This window comes from Nomascus leucogenys, chromosome 22a (assembly GCF_006542625.1).
Source record: "Nomascus leucogenys isolate Asia chromosome 22a, Asia_NLE_v1, whole genome shotgun sequence".
NCBI lineage: Eukaryota > Metazoa > Chordata > Mammalia > Primates > Hylobatidae > Nomascus > Nomascus leucogenys.
Genome location: NC_044402.1, coordinates 11,682,059 through 11,708,990, shown reverse-complemented (window position 1 = coordinate 11,708,990; position 26,932 = coordinate 11,682,059). Strand labels below are relative to the sequence as shown.

At 44.6% G+C, this 26,932-nt stretch overlaps 1 non-coding gene across 1 annotated transcript; it reads left to right on the top strand.

Moving 5' to 3' along the window:
• The first annotated feature begins 47 nt into the window (after positions 1-47).
• LOC100592736 lies at positions 48-25,772 on the top strand. The gene is made up of 3 exons (XR_004028000.1): positions 48-167; positions 14,871-15,032; positions 25,203-25,772. It is a non-coding gene; the product is annotated as an uncharacterized LOC100592736 (transcript).
• The last annotated feature ends 1,160 nt before the right edge of the window (positions 25,773-26,932 follow it).

Below are 26,932 nucleotides of genomic sequence, written 5' to 3'. Positions count from 1 at the left end.
GCTACCTGATTGGCTGCCTCGCGGACCGCCGCGGTGCTGTTGGGAGAACTGGCTTGGGGCGCCGGCCCCTCCTCTTACAGCTTTGCTCCTGCTGGCTTAGGAAAAGGCCGGAGAAGGTGAAATTCTGTGTGCTCCCTCCGGCGAGAGACTTTGTCAGCTCCTGCACGGTAACGTTAAGTTTTCTTGTATTCTTGGTGTAGTTTTGTTACCGGAAAGGGGTCCCGATCCAGACCCCAAGAGAGGGTTCTTGGATCTTGCGCAAGAAAGAATTCAGGGCGAGTCTGCATAGCAAAGCAAAAGCAAGTTTATTAAGTAAAGTGGTGGAAGTGCAGCTACTATTAAGTAAAGTGGTGGAAGTGCAGCTACTCCGTAGACAGAGTAGGGCGCTCCCGAAAGTAAGAGGACGAACGCGTCCATCCTAGGTACAATGCTCGTACCTAGATCTTAGGGAGATGTGCTCTGCTACAAGGGTGACCTGTGATGAGTGTTCCTTGTATTGTAATTGTTTCGGGGCGCCATGGACTGTGCCCATATAAGATACAAACGTAATTGATAAATGTTGTGTGTGTTTAGACTAATCCACTGACAGGCCGTTCTCCCTTCTCTCTCTCTTTCCTTGGGACTCTATTCCCTGAGACACAACAGTATTGAAATTAGGTCAATTAATAACCCTACAATGGGCCTCTAAGTGTTCAAGTGTAAGAAAGAGTCGCACATCTCTCGCTTTAACTCAAAAGCTAGAAATGGTTAAGCTTAGTGAGGAAGGCATGTCAAAAGGCAAGATAGGCTGAAAGCTAGGCTGAAAGTTTGCACCAAAAAGTTAGCCAGTTTGTGAATGCAAAGGAAAAGTTACTGAAGGAAATTAAACATTTTACTCTAATGAACACATGAATGATGTGAAAGTGAAACAGTTTATTGCCGATTTGGAGAAAATTTTAGTGGTTTGGATAGAAAATAAAACCGGCTACAGCATCCCCTAAAACAAAAACCGAATCCAAAGCAAGGCCCTGATTCTCTTCTATTCTATGATGACTGAGAGAGGTGAGGAAGCTATAGAAGTTTGAAGCTAGAAGAGATTATTTCATGAGGTTTAAGGAAAGACGCCGTCTCCATAACACGAAAGTGTAAGATGAGGCAGCAAGTGCTGATGGAGAAGCTGCAGCAAGTTATCCCCAAGATCTAGGTAAGATCATTGATGAAGGTGGCCACTGAACAACAGTCAATGTAGACAAAACAGCCTTCTATTGGAAGAAGACACCATCAAGGTCTTTCATAGCTAGAGAGGTCAATGTCTGGTTTCAAAGGCCAAGCTCACTCTTTTGTTAGAGGCTAATGCAGCTAGTGACATTAAATTGAAGCCAGTGCTTGTTTACCATTCTATTATAAAAATCTTAGGTCTCTTAAGAATTACGCTAAATATAATCTGCCTGTGCTCTGTAAGTGGAACAACAAAGCCTGGATGACAGCACATCTGTTCATAGCATGGTTTACTGAATATTTTAAGCCCACTGTTGAGGCCTACTGCTCAGAAAAAAGGATTTCTCTCAAAGTATTATTGCTCATTGAAAATGTGCATAGTCACACGAGAGCTCTAATGGAGTTGTATAAGGAGATGAATGTTGTTTTCATGTCTGTGAACACAAGATCCGTTCTTCAGCCCATGGATCAAGAAGTAATTTCGCATTTCAAGTTTTATTACTTAAGATACATTTTGTAAGGCTATGGCTGCCATAGATAGTTATTCCTCTGATAGATCTGGGCAAAGTATATTGAAAACCTTCTGGAAAGGGTTCACTATTCTAGATATCAATAAGAACATTTGTGATTCATGGGAAGAGGTCAAAATATCAAAACTAACGAGTTCGGAAGAAGTTGATTCCAATTCTCACTGATGACTTTGAGAGGTTCAAGACTTCAGTGAAAGAGGTAACTGCAGATATGGTTGGAAATAGCAAGAAAACTAAAATTACAAGCGGAGCCTGAAGATATGACTGAACTGTGGCAATCTCATGAGAAACTTGAATGGATGAACAGTTCCTTCTAATGTATGACCAAAGAAAGTGGTTTCTTGAGATACAATCTACTCCTGGTGAAGATGCTGGGAACACTGTTGAAATGACAATGAAGGATTTAGAATATTTCATTAACTTAGTTGATAAAGCAGTGGCAGGGTTTGAGAGGATTGACTACAATTTTGAACATTCTACTGTGGATAAAATGCTACCAATCAGCATCACATGCTACTGAGAAATCTTTCATGAAAGGAAGAGTCAATCCATGCAGCATACTTCATTGTTGTGTTATTTTAAGAAATTGCCACAGCACCTCACCTTTCAGCAACCACCACCCTAATCAATCAGCTGATTTCAGAAAAAAAGAAAAGTATATTATGGCAGAGGGAGACATAGTCAAAATGTTAATAATGGGTGAATTCTTGGTGCTACAGTAAGGGTACGTGAGTGTTCATTGTACTATTCTTTCAACTTTTTTGAGGTTTAAAACTTTTCAAAATAAAGAGTTGAGTAAATTATTTTGATTTAAAAATTATGAATTAAAAAGAAATTGGCTTAAGCCAGGTGTGGTGGCACATCCCCATAGTCCCAGCTATCCAGGAGGCTGAAGAGGGAGGATTGCTTGGGCTCTGGAGTATGAGTCCAGCATGGACAACATAGCAAGACATCATCTTTAAAAAAAGAAAAAGAAAGGAAAGAAAGAGAGTCAATTTTAATTTTTAAAAATGGGGTAGGGGGAGATGCCAACCAAGAACAAAATGATGGCAAAAGTTCCATTATAGTAGTGGGAACATAGGTATTTTTTTCCTTCTTCTCAATATTCTAATTTTAAAAAATAGTAAGAATAAATTATTTTAATGTTATTCTTATTTCACGGATGAAAAAACAGATACAGGAAGATTAATTTGCCAGAGTCATACAGCTAATGTTACAGAGCTCAGACCTGACTCGGAGATCTGTGACTTTAACTGGGTGCGGTGGCTCACACCTGTAATTCCAGCACTTTGGGAGGCCCAGGTGGGTGGATCACTTGAGCTCAGGGGTTCAAGATCAGCCCAGGCGACATGGTGAAACCCTGTCTCTACAAAAAATACAAAAATTAGCCAGGCTTGGTGGCATGTGCCCTTAGTCCCAGCTACTTAGGGAGCTGAAGTGGGAGGATTGCTTGAGCCCAGGAGGTCAAGGCTGCAGTGAGCCATGTTCATGCTGCTGTGGGATAATTAAGGAACCAAAGAGACCAAGGGGTTGAGGAGGAATTATTTAATTATTTAGGTGCACCAACCCAGTCATATTAACATCCAAAGGACTGAGCCCTGAACAAAGAGTCAAGCTACCTTTTAAGCATTTCCTGGGGCAGGGGGAGATTTGTGCAGTGGGAAGCATATTACAGAAGTGAGAAACAAAGACAGTTATTCAATTGAGACATGCATTACATTATTTCTTACTTTTCAAGGAACAACATGTTTTACGACTTGAGAGTATCTGTCTAGTGACCTTGCAGCTGCACAGCTAGAGAAACAGAGTCTTCACAATGCCTGGAAAAGGGAGAGATAAGGCTCACTAGCTTCAGAAAGAAAAACAGGCAGTTAATTTTAAAGGACTCCAATCCTTTCTCTTCCTTAAGGGGAATTGGGTTTTTTACATACAGCTGAGTTTTTGCTTACACAGTTTTTAATTTCTTTTAATTCCTGTTCCAATGCCACTAAACTCAGCCTGAGTGACAAAGCAAGACCCTGTGTGGGAAAAAAAAAAAAAAGTAATCAAGATCAAGAAACCCTATAAGGAATGAGTCCCAGTTTCCAAGGGACCCATACAGAAGCCTCTGTTACCAGTGGCTGGAGTGGGAGTACTTATGAATGTGTTGATTGACTTTGCAAAAAGACTGAAGGGTAGATGTGGGCCAAGGGGAACCAAGAATGCATATGGAGAAGTTGGAACAATTGAGCTCATAAATTCCCCAGCAAGAAAATGGCTCATCTAGCCAGGTAGGGCATCTAGAAAGGTGGGAGAATCAGATTGCCTGGAGTCAGGTCTGAGCTCTGTAACATTAGCCGTGTGACTCTGGCAGATTACTTACTTTTCCTGCATCTGTTTCCTCATCTGTAAAATGAGAATAACATTGTTGAGAAGATTAAACGTAAATGCATGTAAAGTTCTCGCTACAGTGCCTGGCACATGGTGAGCTCAATTGACCTTAGCAATTCCTTTTGTCATCACACGTTTCTTTCTAAGCATACACATACCTTTCATATAGTATAAATATGAAAAGGTGAGAAGTTGGGGGAAAATACATTTCGGCGAAACATCCCACAGTGTTAAGTAGTTGTTTTAAGGTGATGGAACTGAGTGTAATTTTTTCTTTTCTATATTTCAATTTTAATGTGATTATTTTAATTATATATATTATATGGAGGTATAATTAGTGTACAATAAAATGCAGAGTGCAGCTTTTCGGTTCAATAAATTTTAACATTTCCATATCATCATATAAGTATTGTACAAAACAAGATAAAGAACATTTCCGTCACCCCAGAAAATTCATTCATCCCCATTTCCAGTTAGTTTTTATCCCTACCCAGAACACAATTATATTTTAATTTAAAAATTAATTGGCAAATATTTCTTAAATGGGAACCATTTTGGTATTTTCATTTATTGTAAAAGTGACTTATGCCTGAGGCATTGTAATTCATCTAGCACCAAAAAACATACATATGTATAAGCATTCTACATGGGTGATATAGTTTGGATATTTGTCCCCACCCAAATCTCATAGTTGAATTGTAATCCCCAATGCAGGAGTTGGGGTCTGGTGGGAGGTGTTTGGATCATGGGGGCAGATGTCTCATGAATGGCTTGGGCCACCCGCTTCATAATAAGTGAGCTCTCGCTCTGAGTTCATGTGAGATCTGGTGGTTTAAAAGTGTGTGGCGCCTCCACTCAACTCTCTCTGACTCTTGTTTTCACCATCTCATGTGCCTGCCCCCCTTCCACCTTCTGCCATGATTGTAAGCTTCCTGAGGCCTACCTAGCACCTGAGCAGATGCCAGCAGCATGCTTCTTGTAAAGCCTGCGGAACTGTGTGTCAATTAAACCTCTTTTTTAAATAAATTACCCCGTCTCAGATATTTCTTTATAGCAATACAAGAATCGCCTAATATAATGAGGTCTTTCTTTACCACTGTTTTGTAAGTTGCCTCTTTCACTCAACAATATCTAATGAACCATTCCCCATTGCCAATAAATATAAATCTATAACCAGGGACGGATCCAGTCTATTTAGGGACCCGAAGCTTATGTAATTGGTGGGGCAGAGAGCTTAAAGAAAGAGAGTTATAATACAAAATACCAGTAACCCTACAATGTCACCTCAAACCAGGGGAAGTATGGCAGAGGGAAGCCAGATTGGAAAGCAATTACAAGACAACAGCCCTAATCAATTACTCTTAGAAGAACTTTTGCAAATAATAATAATAACAACAACAACAACAAAGTGAGCAATGGCTGGAGCTGCTCTTAGGGTCTTGGAAGGAACCAGTGCAAGCGAGGGTCCCTGAACTCAGGCTTCTTTTGCTTCAAGGTAAACGCATTTCTGCTTCTATCATCAGTGGCTACATATAATTATTTATAGAGGAGTATAAAATTTTATTTATTCAATTTTTGTTACTTCATACTTTTGCTGTGTCAACCTAAATAACAAACAGAGAGAAGCCCTCTAAAAGAAAATGACATTTATTTGAGAATACAGCATGGCAGTGGGAAAATTCATGCCATAGTAAACTATGTACATATTCAAGGACATAAAGGAAGACAAAGGTTTTTAAAGGAAAAATGAAGACAATTACATACTTGTTTTGAAGCCAGATTAGAAAGCAATTAAAAGACAACAGCCTTAATCAATTACTCTTAGAAGAACTTACTTTTACAAATAATAATAATAACAACATGTTTGGCTATAAGAATTAACAGCAAGGGTGACACCAGTCCGAGGCTGGGCAGGTAGTTTCTGGGCAGATGTGCCCACGGAAGTATTTTTTGTGTAAGGTTGTGATGGCTTTTGTGCAAGATTGCAATTTTTGCAGATGATAGTTTTCGTTCTCAGGCATACAAAAGTGTGAAAATCCTCTCTTCTTGGGTTTTCCCTAGCTGTGTTTGTCAGAGTTTGGGTGTGTTTTTTGTTATTATTATTTTTGTTTTGTTTTGTTTTGAGACGGAGTCTCGCTCTGTTGCCCAGGCTGGAGTGCAGTGGCGCATCTTGGCTCACTGCAAGCTCCACCTCCCGGGTTCACGCCATTCTCCTGCCTCAGCTTCCCGAGTAGCTGGGACTACAGGCACCCGCCACCAAGCCTGGCTAATTTTTTCTGTTTTTAGTAGAGGCGGGGTTTCACCATGTTAGCCAGGATGGTCTCGATCTCCTGACCTCGTGATCCGCCCGCCTTGGCCTTCCAAAGTGCTGGGATTACAGGCGTGGGCCACCGCACCCGGCCGGGTGTCGTTTTTTTTTTAACACAAGCAACTCCATTTGGACTCTGACTGCTTTTATAGCTGTCATCAAAAACACTGTGATCATAATTCATGTGCAGATATTTGTGCACATCTCTGATTCTTTTCTTGTGATGAATTCCAAGAAGTAAAATTTCTAAACCAAATAAACTTTCACGACATGCTGTCAAATTGCTGACCAGAAAGTATGGGTTAGAACACGCCATACCCAGCAGCGAATGAGGATCTCTATTCCTTGCCTCATGCAAACACCTCGTGTTCCGGTATTTGCTTCCTGAGGCAGATCATAAGGATGTAGTCACTCAGCTCTGTTTCATGCTCTGCTGTGAACCCTCAAGGATAGAAAGTTAATGACTCTATTCCCCTGGCTTCCCCATATGCCAGTTCTGCAAATGACCTCAATTGTGCCAAGCTGACTCCCCTGTGCAAGGATGTGAAGGTGGAAGGGACACAGGGGCTGTGCTTCTGCTGCTTCTACTGCCAAGCATTGTAGTAGGGACTTGGTTTTTTGCAGTAGCAGAAGCAGAGTCCCAGGATCCATTTCTTACCTTACTATGCGAGATGCAGAAGGTGAGGTTTCATTTTACTGGCATAGATGCCCCAGAGCCAACAGGTGTGGCAGTGGCTTCCCGATATCCCAGTTTCGTGATCATGGCACTGGCTGAAGCATTCTTGGTGGCCCCCTTCTAGGGTGGAGCCACATTCTAGGGGTGGGGCCATTCCTGGAACATCAGCCTAGACCCTCCTCCTCCAATCCTGGAACAATCTTTTTTTTTTTTTTTTTTTTTTGAGACAGAGTCTTGCTCATTTGCCCAGGCTGGATCTCGGCTCGCTGCAAGCTCCACCCCCTGGAACAATCTTATAGTCGCCTAATTCCCTGTGTTAAAACCCACTCTGCTTAAGTTGGCTGGAGTGACTTCTGTTATCTGCAGCTGAACTCTGACTAATAGATGCATGTGACACACATACAAAATGTTACCTCCTTTAAATCTTTTACTATTAGTAAGATTGACCATCTTTTTAAGTGTCTATTAGTCATGTGTAATTCTGTCTTGGGGAGCTGTCTCCTAGTCTTCAGAGTTCCTTGTTAAAGGCAGCTCCTTTTAAAAATTGATTCATAAGAAAAACTCTCTTTGAGTTGGGGATACTAATCGTGCAAAGGTATTATTTTGTTTGGTTTGTTTTCCCCTCAGTATGTCACTTGTCTCTTAACCTTCATGGTAAATCCATTTTTCACCACGAGGGACTTTGTTCATGGTGTTTTTTTGTTTGTTTTGTTATTTTGTTATTTTTATTTTTAGAGAGAGTGTTTTGCTCTGTTGGCTAGGCTGGAGTGCAGTGATTGGGTCATGGCTCACTGCAGCTGTTACCGGATAGAGGTCCCGATCCATATCCTAAGAGAAGATTCTTGGATATCTGCAAGAAAGAATTTCAGGTGAATCCATAAAGCGAGAGCAAGTTTATTAACAAAGTAAGGGAATAAAAGAATGGCTATTCCGTAGTCAGAATAGCAGCTTGAGCTGCTTGAATGATAATACTTATAGTTATTTCTTGATTATATGCTAAACAAGTGGTGGATTATTCATGAGTTTTTGAGGTGGGCAATTCCTGGAACTGAGGGTTCCTCCCCCTTTCAGACCATATAGGGTAACTTCTTGATGTTGCCATGGCATTTATAAATGGTCATGGTGCTACTGGGAGTGTCTTTTAGCATGCGAATGCATTATAATTAGTATATAATGAGCAATGAGAATGACCAGAGGTCACTCTCATCACCGTCTTGGTTTTGGTGGGTTTGGGCTGTCTTCTTTACTGCATGCTATTTTATCAGCAAGGTCTTTGTGAACTGTATCTTGTGCCTATCTCCTATCTCATCCTGTAACTAAGAATGCGTAACCTCCTGGGAATGCAGCCTAGTAGGTCTCAGCCTTATTTTACCCAGCTGTTATTCAAGATGGAGTCACTCTGGTTCAAATGCTTCTGACATATTTCCCCCCTCCCTTTTACAAGAAAACCCTTAAGCCTAAGGGTTGTAGAAGTATGTAGATCCATCTTCTGTAACTTCTTCAGACTGAATAGGGGCGATGGTATTCCTGCCTAACTATTAGGGTCTCTTGTATTCAGGGTAGAGTGGAGCTCAGTCAGAAAGTGTCGGTATGGCAAGGACCATTCATAACTCTTGAGTTCTGACAAAAGGTGATATATGGAAGATTAGTAAGTGTTCAATTTAAGAAAACATTGAGTAAGCTCATCCTACATTTCTATACAAAGAGTACAACAGCAACATATTCCACAACAGTAAAGTAAAATGAGCAAAATTATCCCAAGTAAACTGAATAAGAAGGCTTTCCAGGAACTGGGCAATTATTGGAACCAATCTCTAGCTGATTCCAATATGTGCCCAGAATTAGAATATTGATCCAGATTTTTACATTACCCATCCCTCTTGTTTCTTCTGAGCTGCAGCCAGAGATCACTGATTGGTTCACAGTAATAAGCAGGGTCAGTCTAAATTGCAGAAAAAAACTCCAAAACAACTGATGAGACTAGAATTTAATAACAGGTGTGCCATAGTTTTTGAAACCTAATTTTTCTCTCTCCAGTCCTCATTTTAATATAAAACAAATCATAATTCGACAAATTTGGTTTATTTACGGTATAATAATACAATACTTTGTATAAAGTGCAGCAAGAATGATTATTTTTCACATAGGCTTTTTAAATTGACTTTGGTGGAACTTTGTTCCATAAAAGGAATCTCAGATAAGCCATTTTTAAAGCTGAGGCCAGCCATGGGTTGGTAGCAGATACCTATGAGTTTGGGTAAATTCCTCTCCTTAAGAGGTTTCAAGATAACTTGGGGCTCTCGGGCCTGTCAGAAAGTGACATTCTTTGGTCAGGAACCCTGTACAGTGACTGTGTAGGCAAGGTATGAGGCTAGTTTTCCCAAGGGGCTTTTATTGGCTCTATAAGTCAAGTTTGATTCCTTAAAGGAAAGCACATCATTACAGTCAAAGCCTTGGTAAAATAACCAATGTCTCCAATTGTGTCCACTTACAAAATAAAATGGATTTTTATTGTACTTATGCAGATAACTATATTGCCATAAATTAAGAATATGCAATTTCCAAATTCTGGAGAAATCAGGTAGAGAGAAGCAAATATACTCCAAATTTTGTTCACAGGAGCATGCTTTACTCAATTATCAAAAGTTGTAAATAGCTCAAAATAAAAATTTTTTTGGCTCTGTAAAAGATCAGCAAAAAGTCAAAAAGATTGGTTCAGACTTCTATTAGTTTAGTTCATGCACTTAATTCCTGTTCTGTCTGATGCTCATGAACATTTCAGCTCTCCATGAAAGTCCTGAAAGATTTTCTCTATTCTAACATCACAATGTCCAAAGTTATCAGAAACCTGCATTCATGAACATCTGTCAAAGTCCTGTAGCTGATTAAGGGTCACCTTTCAAAGAGGATCAAAACAAGATAACAGTTGCCTGTGGATGACAAAAAGTTTTAGGACAGCCACTATTATAGCCACAATTGGCTAGAAATTGTGGTTACTTCTATGGCATACAACAATTTTACATAACAATGATAACTATTAGTAGCATACACTAAGTCATATCATGATTATAGGAGTGTCCCATAATTTTAGAACACATACCAATAACTTAGTTATACAGATACAGCCAAGAAAGCGAAACACCCAGCCATTTCATATTTAGCCATGCTTCCTATATGATTTTTATACCAAATAAGGCAAATATGTCATTTTTGGACTTGAGGAGACCTAATATCTAAAAGACTAATTAGGAGGTCAGAAGAAGACATAATTTATAATTTGATTTTGGAAATTTTGTCAAATATCGAAGGTTTAAAACACTTGATATTATAAAATAAAATCCCAGGTCACCATAAGTCATTTACTTAGCCGAAATAATAACTCAGAATTTTTTAAAAGGCAAAACCTTTACTCATTAGTAGAGGGAAGATTTAGCTTTCCAAACAGTCTGTCTCTTTCCTTTCCCTTTTTTGTCTATAGCTTATTCAAAAGGCAAACAAAAATCTTTTTTTTTTTAATATAACATGAAAATCAGCTGAGCACAGTGGCTCATACCTGTAATCCCAGCACTTTGGGAGGCCAAGGCAGGTGGATCACCTGAGGTTAGGAGTTCAAGACCAGCCTGAGCAACATGGTGAAACCCCGTCTTTCCTAAAAATACAAAAAAAATTAGCCAGGTGTGGTGGCAGGTGCCTGTAATCCCAGCTACTCAGGAGGCTGAGTCAGGAGAATCACATGAACCCGGGCGGCAGAGGTTGCAGTGAGCCGAGATTGCACCACTGCACTCTAGCCTGGGTGACAGAATAAGACTGTGTCTCAAAAAAAAAAAAAAAAAAAGAAAAAAAAGAAAATCTTGTTTAAGGGAGAAAGCCAGAGTTCACCTTTGCATTAGTGTACTATTGATGTCAAACTCAATTCTTAATAAAACCGGGCCGTGCACAGTGGCTCACATCTGTAATCCCAGCACTTTGGGAGGCCAAGGTGGGCGGGTCACAAGGTCAGGAGTTCAAGACCAGCCAGATCAACATGGTGAAACCCTGTCTCTACTAAAAATACAAAAATTAGCCAGGTGTGGTGGCGTGCACCTGTGATCCCAGCTACTCAGGAGGCTGAGGCAGGAGAATTGCTTGAAACCGGGAGGCGGAGGTTGCAGTGAGCCAAGACTGTGCCACTGCACTCCAGCCTGGGCGACAGAGCGAGACTCCATCTCAAAAAAAACAAAACAAAACAAGGCTGGGTGCGGTGGCTCATGCTTGTAATCCAAGCACTTTGGGAGGCCGAGGCGGGCGGATCACGAGGTCAGGAGATCGAGACCATGGTGAAACCCTGTCTCTACTAAAAATACAAAACAAAAAAAATTAGCACAAAACAAAAAAAACCTTACAGACAAATCAATCTTAATCAGTTTGTCTATGAGGCAAGATTCTCATAAACCTTTTATAACCCTTTCCAAATATTTGTTAAAGAGATCAGTGCTCTAAGAAAAACTCTGTGTGCTTTTATTCCAATGTTCAATTTACAGAAAAACTGAAGAATACCCGATATGGTTTAGCTGTGTCCCCACCCAAATCTCATCTTGAATTGTAGCTCCCATAATTCTGACATGTTGTGGGAGGGACCCAGTGGGAGATAATTGAATCACCGGGACGATTTCCCCCATGCTGTTCTCGTGGTAATGAGTAAGTCTCACGAGATCTGATGATTTTATAAGGGGTTTCCCTTTCTGCTGCGCTTTTCATTCGCTCTTTGCTGGCCACCCTCCTGGGTTCAAGCGATTCTCCTGCCCCAGCCTCCCAAGTAGCTGGGACTACAGGCACACACCACCACGCCCAGCTAACTTTTGTATTTTTAGTAGAGATGGGGTTTCACCATGTTGGCCAGGAAAATCTAACTCCAACACATCCCGATACCAGGAGCGTTACTTTTCCCATCAAAATGCCCTTCTTGGAGATGTGAGGAATTCAAAATCCTCCTTTTCATCAAAATTTTTGACTGTATTTCTTTTCTTTTTTTTTTTTTTTTTTTTGGGACGGAGTCTCGCTGTGTTGCCCAGGCTGGAGTGCAGTGGTGTGATTTCAGCTCATTGCAAGCTCCGCCTCCAGGGTTCACGCCACTCTCCTGCCTCAGCCTCCCAAGTAGCTAGGACTACAGGCACCTGCCACCACGCCCGGCTAATTTTTTTTTTTTTTTTTTTGTATTTTTAGTAGAGATGGGGGTTTCACCATGTTAGCCAGGTTGGTCTCGATCTCCTGACCTCGTGATCCGCCCACCTCGGCCTCCCAAAGTGTTGAGATTACAGGCGTGAGCCACAACGCCTGGCGCTGACTGCATTTCTTATGAACTTCATTTTGTATGGAGAACATCCCTCCATCCCACATAGAAGATTTATAGTACAAAACATGCTACACTAGCTGACAAATGGCATGGAGCCCTACTCCTATATTTGTGATAAGCAGGAAGTCAGCATGGATTGGTGGCTAACAGTATGATCTCTGACCAGTGGCCCTGGTTGAAATCCTTAGAGCTGTGGCCTTGAGGCAAGTTAATTAACCTTGATGTGCCTTAGTTTGGTGACAAATAGGGACTTAGTAGATATGTACTATTGTTTTTTGCATTTGCTTGTTTCTGTCCTTTTCCCCTACTGGAATACATTTCATGAAACAAGGATGTGTCTATCTTTTTCTCTTGCATCAGTGCTCAGGAGCTTGGTAAATATGTTTTGAATGAAAGAATGGATGAAGAGAAAAAAGAGGAAAGTGAGAGTCTCAGTGTGAAGTCTGTGGAGAGAGGAATACAGAAGATTAAAGAAGTGACAGAATCAGGGTGGGAAAGGCTCTGCTTGGGATACCCTCTAATGTCCTGGAAATGAGGCTGTGTCCCTTGTGCAAGACAAGGAAGGGAGAGAAAATGAGCCCTGCACCCCAACCCCAGTCCTGCAAGGATGCTTGACCAAACTTGGGTTTGAGGCCCAATTTAGGAAGGTTAGAGTCCTTCCTAAGATTTAGGGGGTTAGAGGTCCCTCTCAGTAAAGTCTCCCTTGGTTAAAAATGGATTTGGCACTACGAGGTATTAACTGCTATTCTCTTTGAGTTAATCTGCCTCGCACTCTTTGCTGATGGCTGTAGGTGGCAGGATTGAGCATGTAGAGGATCATGGGACATGGGGAGCTTTTTTCTCCCTAAAGGAGGAAACTTGAGAGCTGATCCCTTCAGGATGCAAGTGGCCCCATGAATTTTTGAGTCAGTGTTGCTGCAACGGGTGGGTCTTTCTGGCCTCCCTGAGCTCCTGGGGTGGTGGCTGAGCTCTCTCCAGCAGGCCCTGAAGTCTCCAGAACTTTGGTCCCAGCTGCCTAAGCACCCCAGTCCCTGCCCCTGCGGCATCCATTGTCAGATGTTCCTGCCAGCCCTGAGAGCTCAACAACTCAAGAGGCCCAGGCATGCTCTGCCCAGTGCTGCAGGGGGTGCAGCCACAAGGCTGGGCAGAGGAGACAGGTGACTTCTGATGTGGGGACCTGGGGAGGCTTCCTGCAGAAGGTGCCATGTGCAGAGCCCTGAGGATGGGGCCTTCACCTCTGACCTATGGCCTAGGAGGTAGGAGGCTTTAGAAGAGGGAAAGAATAGCAAAGTTGAATTTGAGACGGGGGTATCAGAGTGGACCCACTGTCATAGGTTTGTGTTTGTTTGTTTGTTGTTGTTGTTGTTTTGTCTCCAGGCAGGGCTGCTGTAGCGGCTGTGGTCGGAGGAGGTGAGTCTCTGTGGGAAGGAACTCAAGCCCCCATCCCCCGCCTCCCCCCAGCCCTGAGCCTCTGGGAGAAACTGGCTTTGACCAAACCCAGGATTCTCCAAGACATAGCTGGGTAGCGGTGGAGTGGGCAGAGTGATGGGAACCTTAGAGCAGCAGGAAGCAAAGCAAAGCCATTAAAGGCACAGGGCTTTGGAGGCAGCCAGAGCTGGGGCTACTCTCAGCTTCCACCAAGTACAAACCATGCAACCCCAGATGAGTCATTTGAGCAGTCAGAGCCTGGGATTCCTCCCCGTCTAAAGCAGGGCCCATGGTATCCTTGGGGACTTTTGTAGGGAGTTTGTCAGCTGAGCTGTGTCTCATTCCTCAAAATTATTTGACAAATGCTGGTAGCCCATCCACTGAGTCAGAAGCTTTTGAGCTGCTATGAAGCAACGTCCTCCAATGCAATGGCCAAAACTAAAGAAAATCTTAATGTTTCTCTGTCACCTGCACCACATTTCAAGTGCTAAACGTGGCTACCCTAGTAGACAGTACAGAAAACAAATGTGGCTATGATTGCAGATGGCTCTCTGATTGCACTGCTCTGGAGATTTTGGGGAGCCCTAGAGGACCCCCGCATGCTGCTGCAGGGCCTTCAGGGCCTCCATCCCCTCACCTCTCCAGAAAAGCAGCTCTGATGTTGTCTGCTGTCAACATTTTGCTTGGAGAGATCATATTTTCCTCGCCAAAAGGGAAAGTTTGAAGACTGCTGTTTGCTTCAGTGTATTTATTTTACATTAGGGGAACAGAGGCCCAGGGAGGGCCAGTGAGCCCTCGATGGTGTCTGTGAAACAGGCATAAACAAGCCTCGGATTCAGATTATCCTGAGAGCTGGTCCACTGGCTGTTTTACACGTTGACTGCCCTTGTTTTGGGATCCCATCCCTGCTCAGAGGCTTTCCTGAGAGCACAGCAGACCCCTCTTCCTCCTCATTGACACAGGAGGATGTCAGGGAGGTCTGGGGAACTCCGTCCCATGGGACCAACCCCAAATCTCCACTTCCTGCAGTTGTGGCTATGGGGACTGTGCCCGTGGCACTTGGTGCCATGGGCTTCACCTCAGTAGGAATCGCCGCATCCTCCATAGCAGCCAAGATGATGTCTACAGCAGCCATTGCCAATGGGGGCGGAGTTGCCGCGGGCAGTCTGGTGGCTATTCTGCAGTCAGTGGGTGAGTGTTCTGGACAGGATGACCAGAGCCAGGAGATGACCCAGCCCCAAGGCTGAACCCCAGGGAGGCCTCTCCTCTCCCTGCAGGTCCGTGATCCTCTGCCTCCTGGGCCCTTTGTCTTTCTGTCACTGTCCCCTCTTCTGGTTGGAGGTGGGACCAGGGGTGCAGCCTAGGAGATCTGCGTTCCTGGTGAACCCTACAAAACCCAGGCAGGTCCCCTCCCCTCTCTGGCCCTTTGGAAGATAAGGAACCTGCCATTTCTCAGAGGGTCTGCCCTGTTGCTGGGATTCCCCACCAGAGTTCTTGCCTCCTCTCCGGGCAGTGGCCTGCAGCAGCCCCTCCCAAAGCAGAAATCCTAGGGTTTTAGGAAGCAGAGGTGGGGAACAGGGTTGGGCTGCCTGGGCCTCAGGCCTCTGGAGGGACCCAGAGTCTCTGGCCTCCAACCCCCTGTTAGGAGCTGCTACCCCTCCCTGTGTCCTGTGCTCATCCTTTTTTCTCCCCAGGGGCAGCTGGATGCTCTGTGACATCCAAAGTTATCCTGGGCTTTGCTGGGGCAGCTCTTGGGGCCTGGCTGGGTTCACCCCTTCCAGCTGAACACCACACTGAGGCAGGGAGGTGGCTGTCTTGGTGGAGATGACTTTCCTGGGCCTCTGGATGATGGTCTTCCAAAGGGCAAGTCCCCTACTCCCAAAATTATTTAAGGAAGCATGAAAAATAAAGATGCTGGTGATCTTCTCCTAGTGTCGGTTCTCTGTTCTTGTGGTCAGGATAGGGTACAGCGCTGCTACAGGAGTGTGGGACAGGGAGGGACTCAAGAGGAAGCAGCATGGGATGTCCGTGACCGGAGCCAGGTCTGGCCCCAGGCTTTCCACTCATTCTGTGGTCCTGAGCAGATCATGTCTGCCCTTTGAGCCTCAGTTTGCTGCTCTTCAGATGGGAGAGTCAGCCAGAGTCGGCGTTATAGGATGGTGTGGCTCTTGGGTCATTGCTTGAGCCATTGATCCTCAATTATGAAGCCCTTTGTCCTCTTGCATGAATGATCCCTTCCTTTCCCACCCAGGACTCAGGGTGTGACTGTATGGTTATTCTAGAAGTTCAGCAACACTGCATTTCCCTGGCCTATGGGCCTTCTCCATATAGGTAGAGAAGTTTCATTCCTCCAGGGAGCTATGTCCCTCTCAGCACAGAGCCCAGGCTCCTCAGCCCCCAGGTGGACTGAGCAGAGCCTGTGAGGATGGGCAAGGGGCTGGGGCTCCTGAGAAGCAGGCCACTGCAGAATACCCATTTCCAGAGACCTACTGTGTGCCTGGCCCCAGATCAGGTGCCAGCTGTCCGATGCACACTGACCTGGCATCTGCCACATGGCACCTGCCTGGCCGTGAGGATAAGTAAACCACACTTGACTTCTGGAAGGCCTGTTTAGACTTGGCCTCTGACCTCAACATCAGTCCGACTCTGGGCTGTTTGACCTTCACACTTATTTTTCCTTTACAGCTGCACTCCTACAGGGCTCTCCCTGGGATGCTGGCTGAGCTGACTCCCACAGCTCCCAAAGGGGCCCCGAGGCTCCATCCCACAGGATTGCCCTGGCTACAGAGGATCACAGAGGTCCATCTCTGCCCAGGGTGCACAATGTTGGGGAAGCCAGCCCTTAACCAATGATGTGAAGGGACTTGGGGTAAATTACAGAAATGACCACATTCTCCGCCCTTTCAGCATGGCTGTACAGCTCCTCCCATCAAGAGGTAGGAATTTCTTTCCCCTCCCTTTGAATCTCTTCTGGCCTGGGGAGTTGCTCTGGCCTGGCTGATAGAACACGGTGGAAGTGATGGCGTGCTAATCTTGAGCCTAGTCCCTAAGAAACCTTGCAGCCTTCTGCTGTACCTCCCAGACCCCATCACTGCCGTGAGAACAAGCCAGGCTGGGCAAGCACACAAAGTCCATTCATTCCAGACAAGACCCCAGACATGGCAGCGAGCCCAGCCAAGTTCTGCAAAGCTGACCTGCAGCTGACTGCAGATGGATGAGGGGCCCAGCAGAGACCAGAAGAACCACCTGCCTAGATTGCTGACCCACAGAATCATGAGCTACATAACTTTTTTAAGCCACTAAATTGTGTGGTCACTTTTTATCCAGCCGTAGGTAACTGACAACATAAGACAATGTGTACAATCACTGAAGAGGATCAGGCTATATGGCTCGTAGGACAGAAAAGGAAGTGATAGATTCTAATTGTAGTGACCTGGGAAGACTTCCTGGAGTAAGTGCTGTTTTACTTAAGGATTATGGAGTTGTAAGTACTAGAAACTTGATTGCAACTTGCTCAGAGTTCAATGGACTTCATTGCTTTACTAAATGGAAAGGTCCAAAGGTAAAGTATGCTTCAGGCAGGGTTTGATTCAGCAACACAACACGGATGCCAAAGACCCGTCTTTTCTATTCTTTGTTTCTGAGGCATCAGCTTCATCCTGTGGCTGCCAGCTCTCGTGGTTACAAGACAGCTGTTAGCAAGCTCTGGAAGCTACCTTCTTTATTCATGTCTCCCAGAAAGAACATTTTTTCATGTACTTTCTCCTGAAAAGCAAAGAAACATCCTTCCCAAATACCTCTAGTAAATGTTCATGCGACTATCTTAAATGGAGTCATTTACTCATTCCTAAAACCCTTTAATTAGGCCCAAAGGATGGGTGGGATGTGATGACTGGTTTAAGTCCACCTGGATTCACCTTTAGAAAGTGCGAGGAGAGCCCATGCCTCTGATACACTCATAGGTCAGGGCAGGGGCTCCTATACCTGAAAGAGGAGGTTTCTGTTTCAAAGAAGAGAGGGAGGTAAGAGACGCTGAGTGCCCAAACACAGCGTCCTGTACAGACAGCATGGGCATTGTTCTCAGGGAAGACTGTGCCTCGAGGATCCCTGGGGGAAACCAAAGTGGGCTCCCAGCCAGATTCGCGGATTCTGTCTCTGTCTTGTTATCCCCACTGCTCCAGCCATTAAGGAAGAGCACACCGGACCCGAAGGCAAGTGGACAGTAGGTTACTGTCTTTTTGTTTTTAACTTTACAGTATGGGATTATATTATTTTCTAATGAAAACCAACATTTTATTGCATTTAAATTACTTAAGAAATCTTGAAGTAGCTTCTACTCTTAAAAATCTAAATTCGTATAGGTAAGGCTAAAGCCCCTTTGGCTCTGATAAGCATCCTTGCCCCTCATTACAGCCCCTACTCCCACTCTCAGAAGTAAAGCACTGCTGCAATTTCATACATTCCTTTCCATGGACCCCCCCTTTTATAGTGTGATAAAAATTCATAAAATTTACCATCTTGACCATTTTTTAAGTACAGTTCAGCAATGTTAGGTATATATTCACGTTGTTGTGAAACATCTCCAGAATTTTTTCATCTTGCAAAACTGAAACTCTGTTCCCATTAAACAGCTCCACTTTGCCCCTCCCCCTGCCCCTGGTAACCACCATTCTACTTTCTGTCTTTGTGAATTTGACTACTCTAGGTACCGCTTATTCGTAGAATTATATAGTATTTGTCGTGTGTGTGTATATGTGTATCGAGATGGGGTTTTTTTCTCCATGTTGCCCAAACTGATCTCAAATTCCTGGGCTCAGCTGATCCACCCACCTTGGCCTCCCAAAGTGCTGGGATTACAGGTGTGAGCCCCCATGCCTGGCCAAAATTATATAGTATTTGCCTTTTTGTGACTGGCTTATTTCAGTTAGTATAATGTCCTCATCCATGATGCAGCATGTGACAGAATCTCCTTCCTCTATAAGGCTGAATGACATTCCATTGGAGGTATAGATCACATTTAGTTGATCCATGAAGCACCCATCAATGGACACTTGGGCTGCTTCCACCTCTCGGCTATTGTGCATAGTGCTGCTATGTACTTGGGTATGCAAATATCTCTTTAAGATCCGGCGTCTTAGGCCGTTTGCACTGCTATAACAAAATACCGTAGACTAGGTAGCTTAAAAAACAGAAATTGATTTCCCACAGTTCTGAAGCTGGGAAGTCCAAGATTAAGAGGTGTCAGCCCCCTTGGTGTCTGGTCAGCATCCCTTTCCTGGTTTGTAAATGATGCTTTCTCTCTGTGTCCTCACATGGTAGTGGGATAAGGCAGCTCTCTGGGGGGCCTCTTTTATAAAGGCACTAATCCCAGTCATTAGGGCTCTGCTCTCCTGATTTAGTCACCTCCCAAATAGTTCCATCTCCCAATACCGTCACCTTTGGGGTTATGATTTTAATGGATTTGGCAGGGCCATGACATTCAGACCATAGCACCCTACTTTCAATTCTTTGGGGTATATACCCAGAGGTGGGGTTTCCGGATCATATAGTAGTTCTTTTAATTTTTTATGGAACTTCCATACTGTTTTCCATAGCAACTACTCCATCTTACGATCCCACCAACAGTGTACAACGGTTCCAATTATGTAACGGCCAACGCTTTTTATTTTCTGTTTTTTTGATAGCAGCCATCCTAATGGTTGTGAGGTAGTATCTCATTGTGGCTTTGATCTGCATTTCCCTAATGATTAGCAATCTTAAGCATCTTTTCATGTGCTTTTTGGCCATTTGTATATCATATTAGTTCATTTTGCACTGCTATAAAGGCATACCCGAGACTGGAGACTGAGTACTTTATAAAGAAAAGAGGTGTATTTGGCTCATGGTTCTGCAGGGAGCATGGCACTGGTATCTGCTCGGCTTCTGGCGAGGCCTCAAGAAACTTGTACTCACAATGGAAGGCAAGAGGAGCTGACATCACACAGTGTGAGAGCAAGAGGAAGGCAGGAGGTGCCAGGGTCTTTTCTGCAGTCAGGTCTTGCAGGAACTAATAGAGTGAGAGCTAATTCATTACTGTGAGGACAGCGCCAAGCACCCCCATGACCCCCGACTAGGCCTCATCTCCAACAGTGGAGATTACATTTTAACACGAGATTTGGAGGGGTCAAATATTTAAACTATAGCATATGTCATCTTTGGTGAAATGTCCATTTAAGTCTTTTGCCCATTTTATTTATATATTATTTATTATTATTATATTATTATTATTATTATTATTATTTCAGATGGAGTTTCACTCTTCTTGCCCAGGCTGGAGTGCAATGGTGCAATCTCGGTTCACTTCAACCTCTGCCTCCCGGGTTCAAGTGATTCTCCTGCTTCAGCCTCCCAAGTAGCTGGGATTACAGGCACACACCACCACGCCTTGCTAATTTTTTGTAATTTTAATAGAGACAGGGTTTCACCATGTCGGTCAGGCTGGTCTTGAACTCCTGACCTCAGGTGATCTGCCTGCCTCAGCTTCCCATGGTGGGATTATAGGCGTGAGCCACCACTCCCACTTTTGCTCATTTTAAAATTGGGTTATTTGATTTTTTGTTGTTGAGTTGTAGCATTTTTTGGTATACTCCGAATATTTACTCTTCATTGCCAAGTTTGATGTCATGAATAATTTCCCCTATGTTTTCTTCTAGGAGTTTCATAGTTTTGTGGCTCACATTTGGGCAATTAGTTCTCCATGCCCTTTTAAAGTTATTTCTGTGGATAGATGATAGAAGAGATATATAGGTATCTCCATAGAAAATATTTGTATGTAGTTCTGTTATATGCATTTTATTGCTATGGTTTTGTTTAACCTAATACATACTGTTCTGATGCTGGCTTTTTTTTACATTTTATAAGTCTTTTTCATTATTTTTAATTGCTGCTTAGTATTCTACGGTAATGATCCACCACATTTTATTTTGTCTTTTCCCTTTTAATGGTACTTGTGTCGCTGGTTGTTAAAGGACCATTTCCTAATTTGGAGGAATTTCTTTCTTTTTTATTATACTTTAAGTTCTAGGGTACATGTGCACAACGTGCAGGTTTGTTACATACGTATACATGTGCCATATTGGTTTGCTGCACCCATCAACTCATCATTTACATTAGGTATTTCTCCTAATGCTCTCCCTCACCCAGCCCCCTCCCCCCAACAGGCCCAGTGTGTGATGTTCCCCTCCCTGTGTCCATGTGTTCTCATTGTTCAACTCCCACTTATGAGTAAGAACATGCAGTGTTTGATTTTCTGTACTTGGGAGATTTTGCTGAGAATGATGGTTTCCAGCGTCATCCATGTCCCTGCAAAGGACATGAACTCATCCTTTTTTATGGCTGCATAGTATTCCATGGTATACATGTACCACATTTTCTTTATCCAGTCTATTATTGATGGACATTTGGGTTAGATCCAAGACTTTGCTATTCTGAATAGTGCCACAATAAACATACGTGTGCACGTGTCTTTATAGTAGCCATTCTAACAGGCGTGAGATGGTATCTCATTGTGGTTTTGATTTGCATTACTATTTACTAATGAAATTGTGTAGAACTGCTGGACAAAAACCGTGTCCCTATGCTGGCTGTGTATTATTCCATCCAGAAGTGATTTGAGCCTCAGCATTAGGGTGACCCCCACCCAGCCTTTGGTTAGGACATGGAGCCTGATGATGTCACATACATACATTCATTATGCTAATTTGCAAAGTCTCTGGTACTGATGTAGTAGCTGCACAGGGGCGTGTAGATTTCTGAATATACTGCCTCCCCGGGGGCCCTTCCCAGAGAGAAAGCCAGAGTGGACACCTGCTGGACCCCTGAATAGGAGTATAGATTGCCAACAGTGTGGCTTAAACTAGTTGAACCAACATGTTGATGTCACACTTGTGTCAACATAAAAAAAAAAGAGAGAGAGACGGGGAGACAAATCTTTAAGTAAAATAGTTTTACTTGGGAATAATACACAAGAAGTAGGATTGCAATCCCACAATATAAATATGGACCAGGGTGGCCTTTTTGTTTTGGAGAACAAAGGAAAAAGCTAGGGATTTTTTAGAGAAAGAGGCTGTTATGCAAGTTGTTTTGAAGGAAAGTTCAATGCAATTTGTTTTATGAAAGTTATGCAAGTTGTTTTGAAAGAAAGTTTAATGGCTGTGATCCCACAGCCGAAAGCTCACACCTGTAATCCCAGCAATTTGGGAAGCTGAGGCAGGAGGATCACCTGACATCAGGAGTTTGAGACTAGCCTGGCCAACATGGTGAAACCCCATCTCTACTAAAAATACAAAAAATTAGCCAGGCATGGTGGCAGTTGCCTTTGATCCCAGCTACTTGGGAGGCTGGGGCAGGAGGATCACTTGAACCCGGGAGGTGGAGATTGCAGTGAGCCGAGATTGCGCCATTGTCCTCCAGCCTGGGCAACAAGAGCAAAACTCCATTAAAAAAAAAGAAAGAAAAGAAAAGAGACGAAAACAGAAAAGAAAAGAAAAAGAAAGAAGGAAGGAAGGAAAGAGAGAGAGAGAGAAAGAAAGAAAGAAAGAAAGAAAGAAAGAAAGAGAAAGAAAGAAAGAGAAAGAAAGAAGGAAAGAAAAAAAGTTTATTGGTGCTGGCAGCATCTTACAAGACCTGGCGAGTTCTGACTGGCAAGTGTCAGTAGTTGTTAGGTAGGACTGGGAATCTTGGAATTATGGTCAGGTTCCTGCAGTTTTGGATTGGGTTTGTGAGACACTGTGCCAGGCAAGTGTTTTTGCATAACTGGCTCGCTCTCCCTGTGCTTCTAGCTGTCCTTGTGTGGCCCATGTGATAAGCTGCAGTTTGGAAACATTTCTTGTGATAGTTCCTGTTAGCAGGCAAACAGGAGAGCCTCATCTTGCCTGAGAGCCCTCCCTTTATAGCCTTGCTGGCTCTGTCTGCTGAGGTTTGACCCAAGTGACTCCATTTTGAATCTTAAACTTGCACACTACTCATGTGGAAGATTTAAATGTACATTTCAGGACCTGGTGCTTTCTCTTCCGCGTATTCTCAGAACAGCTGCAGAGTGAAGTTTGATCTTACTTCTCTTGACTTCATTATGTGTAGAGCACACTCCCATACCTGAATTAAATGACAAAGCATTTTATATTAACTGACAATGACTGATGCCGTGGGCAAATCCTATTTCTATAAATAACTGAATTTTCCTCTGGACTGTGCATGAGGGGAGAAAGATGTCTGCAGTTTCGGTTTCCTGGAAAACGAAACCTATCTCATTTGTTGCCTGTGTCAAGGGGCTGTGCCTCAGTCGGGGTGGAGCTGCTTAAAAGGCCTGGGATCAGCCCTTTGGGAACACATCCAAGCTTAAGACCGTGGGGTCAGCTTCACATTCTCAGGAACTCTCCTCTGGGTAAGACTGGGAGGGTGGGCAGGAGCTACCCTTCCCGTGGCCCTGAACCTTGGGTGGGCTGTGGGCTCAGGGAGCGGAGGGGAGGCCTTGAGCATCCACTCTCTGCCCGGTCTTTTTGTTCTCATCAGGGAGCCTTGGATGGGAAGGGACTCGAGCCCCACTTGTCCCTGGACTCTGGAATTTAAGGACAATTAGCTTTGTCCTTGCCCAGGTTTTCCTCAGGCCTTGAGGGCGGCTTGGGGTAAAGTGGGCAAGGGGAAGAGATAAGTGTTAGGAGAAACCAAGTCGAAGCCATTGCAAGTCCATGCCTGGGTGGGGTGTTGCTGCCCTATGGAAAGCTTCTGACCTGGAGCAAATCACGGAGCCAGATCACGTTCCCTCATCTGTAATATGCGGAGGAGGAGGGTCCCATCTTTTTCACCGTTAGTGAGGAGATTACACAAGAGCAGGCGCCTCGCCTGCCATATATGCCTTAAAAATGCGATTGGTTCTGATTTCCTAATTTTGGTGCCTTTTCAATTGCTCTGTGGAGAGATAAGGGAGTCCTGGAAGTGTCTAAGACATTGGCGCTGGGACTTTCAGGAGAAAGAAAGCAGCCCCCCTGGGGAAATAAAGTCCCTCAGGGCCCTGACCTAACACAGGTCCTTCGGTAGCCCCAACTCCCCAACATCCCTCCCTCCCTCACCCCAGGATCCTTTCCAGGCCTGCTGCCCCACAAGCTCAGAGCCGCCTCCCTAGCCCCCTGGAGCCCGTCACATTTTTCAGGACAGTGGGAAGCAAGCCAGGTTGTGTGCCCATCCCGTCCTCAGAGCTCCTTCCCTTCGGCAGGTCTGGCTGAAGTTGAGGATCTCTTACTCTCTAGGCATGGTGGCCTCTGCTCTTACCTCATCAGCAGGGACCAGTGTGGCCAAAGTGGCCAGGGTGGCCTCTGGCTGGGCCGTAGTTTTGCCCGTGGGTGAGTGTTCCTGGGAGGGGCTGGTGCTGGGGGCGAGGAGGTGCCTTATAAACTTCCTTGTGGTGACCACCTCCTTATGGGACACCTAGATACCACCTACTTGATTCACCTCTCAATCACAGTGTGACTCCACAGAAGTCACGCCTGCATGCTCTAAACCCACCAATTAGAACCCCCAAGGGAAACCTGCTTGGGTAATGCCCTGGACCCTCATAAAAGCCCACATGTCCCTCGCCCCCTCTCTCTGGCTGTCACCTGCTGTTTGAGCACATATGTCCTGGAGGGCACCCTGTTCCCATTGGCCCTGGGTGGCACTCTGCCCTCTTCTCTCTGGGACCTGTAAGCAATAAACTGTTTCTGTTATTTCATGCATTTTGTTGAGTTGCCTCCTCTGAGTCTCATCTGACTGATACACATAAACCTGACCCCTCTCCTAGAGTGTGACTATCTTGGTAGGAATAAACTGGACACAAGTCAGACAATAGCCACAAGGGCATGTGCCAGTATAAACAAGTTTCCTGTGACAAGACTGCCTCATCATGGGTTGAACATTTAGGCCTTAGGCTGTCCTCCAGGACAAAGAATAAAGAAGTTTCCTGTGCTTTTATGTTGTAAACATCCAAGACCAAATTTCTAGAGCCCCATCAGCACAGGGCTAGAGTTTATAGCCACTCTCCAGAGAGAGTGAGAGAGAATGAGAGGCCAAATGAGAGGGGAAAAAAAAGCAAAAAATGTGTATGTGGGTTTAGGGGGAGATTCTTCCCAGGCATTTTACCAGCCCAGGAAATGAAATGCTCACGTTCTGACACTCTGGGAAGAAACTGGCCATTGAAAGCCTGGGTCAGATCACAGTACAGTCCTCAGGTTGATGAGAACAGTCCCTGTGGCCAAGCCTGCCATTGGATATCTACAAAGGCTCAGATATGACAGGGAAGCAGGTGTGACCCCCTCATGTCTCTGATCCTCTCCCGCCTATCACCACCAGCTGCAGCCCATCCAGGAGCACTCACCCTCTGACAGCTGTGAAGCTTCAACACTGGCTTTCCCACCCACCAGGAGCCTCAAGGGACCCAAGGGAGACTGGAGTGGCTGCTCTGAGTTTGTGGAAAACAGTGGGCACAGAAAGGAGTTATGAGCTGTGAGGACTGCAATGAGCCCAAGTGGGAGATGGCTGGAGTGCTGTGACTTCCAAAGCACCTGGACTGGGGAAGGGAGGAAAAGAGCTTCTATGTCCTGCCACTCTGCCCTCTGTTCTCCTGAGTCCCCATACCAACCTCTGGGTCACCTGTGGGACACCCTAAATAGCCACAGGGCAGTCCTAAAAGTGCTGGAACAAGAAGATCAACAAGAAGATCAAAACAAATAACACTTACATACACACACCATGGTCAAGTCACTGCCCATGTCTCATTACATAAAATCCTCACGCCATTCCAAGAAAGGTGACGCTCCTGGTCCTATCTTACAGACGTTGTTAGAAGAACTTGTAAGAAGTGGATCCAGAGAACCCAACTCCTGCTGCTATTAAAGATGGGCATCTTTCCATGGCTGAAAATGATCAACTTTGCAGGTTATTTCCAGTAGATCTGCAGCCTGAATCTGGTTGCCTGCCCACTAGCTCTCTCCAGCTGCCTCCTTGAGCAACCAGCCTGCACTCAGGGAGGTAAATTTACTTTTACAATGAATCAAACAATTTCAGATTGATGAAGAGGTCTGGGGTGGGAGTGGGGGCAGAGTAGTTCAATAATTTTAACCATTTTGGGACCAGCCTCAGCCAAACTCTCTTGAGTGTCTTTGGTAACAGGGATTTACTAGTGGAAAAGATAACTGAGAAGAAACATTTAAAATTGAAATTGAACCAGGCTTTCCCTTGACAAATTGCAAAGACCTAGGGATCAATCACTGGTTTGAGTGATTTACCCCATTGCCCCATGCCTTGGCACATGGCACTGCCCAGGGTAGCCCAGCTGGGGACCAGCCCCAAAGTCGAGCTGTATCCTCTTTTAAGATTCTGACAGGTCAGGGGCTACCTGTAGTGCTAAGCAGGTGAATCATTGCACAGAGATGGCAAAGCCACCTGTCTGAGCTTTATCCCAAGGGAAGGAGATGGATAAGACCTGAACACAGCCAGATTTCAGGAGCAATATGATAGAGTGCTGTGGCTATCTTAGGCTGAGGCCTATGGGCTCCTGAGTGGGGACAGAGAAGAGAGTGGGAAGCAGCCTTATGCTGAGACCCCAAGACGAGATGTTATGTTTTGGCTGTGTCCCCACCCAAATCTCATCTTGAATTGTAGCTCCCATAATCCCCATGTGTTGTAGGAGGGACCCAGTGGGAGGTAACTGAATCATGGGGGCTGTGCTGTGCTGTTCTCATGATAGTGAATAAGTCTCATGAGATCGGATGGTTTTATAAAAGGCAGTTCCCCTGCACACGCTCTCTTGCCTGCTGCCATGTAAGATGTACCTTTGCTCCTCCTTAGCTTTCCGCCATGATTGTGAGGCCTCCCCAGCCATGTGCAACTGTGAGTTCATTAAGCCCCCTCCTTTTTTTTATAAATTACCCAGTCTTGGGTATGTCTTTATTAGCAGCATGAGAACAGACTAATACACAAGGATTTGAGTGCAAGTGGCTTATTTGGGAGGTGATCCCAGGAAACACCAACAGGGGAATGGGGAGGTGAGCAATAGAAGGGACAGCAGCCCAGAAAGGGTC